Source organism: Schistocerca serialis, unplaced genomic scaffold (assembly GCF_023864345.2).
Source record: "Schistocerca serialis cubense isolate TAMUIC-IGC-003099 unplaced genomic scaffold, iqSchSeri2.2 HiC_scaffold_1233, whole genome shotgun sequence".
NCBI lineage: Eukaryota > Metazoa > Arthropoda > Insecta > Orthoptera > Acrididae > Schistocerca > Schistocerca serialis.
Genome location: NW_026047440.1, coordinates 57,501 through 59,721, shown reverse-complemented (window position 1 = coordinate 59,721; position 2,221 = coordinate 57,501). Strand labels below are relative to the sequence as shown.

The 2,221-nt window shown below is 58.1% G+C and overlaps 1 non-coding gene across 1 annotated transcript in view; it reads left to right on the top strand.

Annotated features, from left to right (window-relative positions):
* The first annotated feature begins 2,066 nt into the window (after positions 1–2,066).
* The window catches only part of LOC126436247 (small subunit ribosomal RNA), a 1,912-nt gene continuing 1,757 nt past the window's right edge, over positions 2,067–2,221 (top strand). Inside the window, exon 1 of the ribosomal RNA XR_007580533.1 lies at positions 2,067–2,221. This exon is cut by the window's right edge and continues 1,757 nt beyond it. This is a non-coding gene — a ribosomal RNA (small subunit ribosomal RNA).

The window sequence follows — 2,221 nt, the reverse complement described above, 5'->3', positions numbered from 1 at the left end:
AACTAACCCATGTTGTGCCTTAACCTAACCATGTTGTGCCTTAACCTAACCATGTTGTGCCTTAACTAACCCATGTTGTGCCTTAACCTAACCCATGTTGTGCCTTAACGTAACCCATGTTGTGCCTTAACGTAACCCATGTTGTGCCTAACGTAACCCATGTTGTGCCTTAACCTAACTATAATGTGCCTTAACCTAACCTAAAGTGCGCCGTAACCTAAACTATATTGCGCCTTAACCTGACGCACGTTGTCGCTGAACCTGCTCTGTAATTGTTATGCAACCCGTTAAAGTAGTGTAGTGTTTGCCTACCGCAACCCTCGCATATAGTTCGCTACTCGCACTGCCCGTCCCCTGTGTATCGCGTCATGTTAAACACCTTGCAGGTGTTGCTGACTTTCCACATGCTCCTGCTATACACTGTAGTGTGGATAGCAGCAGGACGTACATGCCCCCCCCCCTTCCCCCCTGCCTTCGCAAGCTGGTCGGTGAGAAGTTTGCATGTTCAATGCCCTTCGCATGCCGACGTACTCAGCCTACGTTGTGGTACGGCCTGTCACCTGTCCGCCGATGTACGCAAAACCCACAAACTGTACTGCACATTGCTCCGTATGTACTGAATGATACATCGTGGCCCATGTGACCGTATGACGACAGCGCCTAGCAAACGGCGGACCATACATTCCAAATATTGTGCACGCAGCTACGTGTCGTCTCCCTATAAGAGCTGGATTGCAGTGTGGTACGCCATACAGACGTGTGGGAGGAACGGACGCCCTGGATGGCGATCAGCATGAGCAGTCTGTTGATGTAGTGGAGCGTGTATTCGGACGTAGTCCGTCTCTTCTCACACACCGTGATAGCATGTTGCACCGCGTTCCACATCTGCGACATGCTGCAGAGGCGGGCTGACAGTCGTTCCGCGCAATGGACACCGCATACGTACGGGGTCTACCTTCCACGTGTTCTCTAGGCGTGCACATGTTGTTGCGTCTATGTGGGCAGACGTAGTGTGTTGTGACACCTGACACAGGCATGCAATACTCGTTGCAAATGGCGATGGACGTGTACGTTTGCTGGTGACGTTACGCAAATGAACAACCGGTAACCCGTTGTGGTGCGGTTGTTCTCGCTAGAGGTGAATCAGTGTTGGCGACGATCGGTCGAGCTATTTAACCGGTTGTTTCAGGGATACCCACCATGCCCACGAACGTGAAAGGGGACCCACCATGCCCACGAACGTGAAAGGGGATCTGGGTGTGAGGCGATACGCTGCGGTGGCTGGGTGGGACCGTCCCCGGCCGTGTGAGGGGGGGCCGCCCGGCGTGCTGGCAGCGCGGTGCGTGGGCGCACGCGCTACAGCCGGCTGGTGGGGGCGGCCGGTGGCAGGCGCGCCGGCCGACGGACGCGGCAGGCGGCGCAGCTGCGCGCCGGCGCCCCCTGCTCGCGGCGCCTTGCGGCCAAAGTAGGTCCTCGCGGGCCCGGTGCGAAGCGCGGTGGCCATCTGCAGTGTGCTGGTCCGATTGAGGACTTTGTGCGCTGAGGATGCGCCGCCGCCCGGCGCTCGGCGCCGCGACGCCGTCTGCTGCTCGGTCGCCCCAGCGGTTCTCGCAGGTGGTTTGTATCGCAGCTGTGCGGACGTGTTGGCGCGTGCGCTGTGCTGGGAGAGTTCGCTTCGGCACCCAAGTAGGGCTTTTGTCCTTCTGTGGCGCTGGCGTTGGAGCTGCCGGTCACCGTAGGTGGCGCGTGTTGTCTCCCGCCGGCAATGCCACGACAGCACGCTCCCGGGCCTCTGTCGGCAGCGGCAAGCTCAGTTGGGAGCACGGGTGGTCGCACCTAAAGCGTCTACTCGCCTAACTCCGGGCGATTGCGCCTCTCTCGAACCCGACCAAGTACTTAGGACGGCGCTGCGCGCCGCCGGGACCTGAGAGGGTTTCGAGGTGTGTTGTGCAGGGAGCTCAGCCTCCTCCTGTTTGCAGAATAATTGAGCGGACGCTTGCGGTGTTCGCGCGGGCCCCCGGGACACACTCCCGGGCGGCCGGCTGCTCAGCTCTAGTTGACGCAGCTCCCTGGTTGATCCTGCCAGTAGTCATATGCTTGTCTCAAAGATTAAGCATGCATGTCTCAGTACAAGCCGCATTAAGGTGAAACCGCGAATGGCTCATTAAATCAGTTATGGTTCCTTAGATCGTACCCACGTTACTTGGATAACTGTGTAATT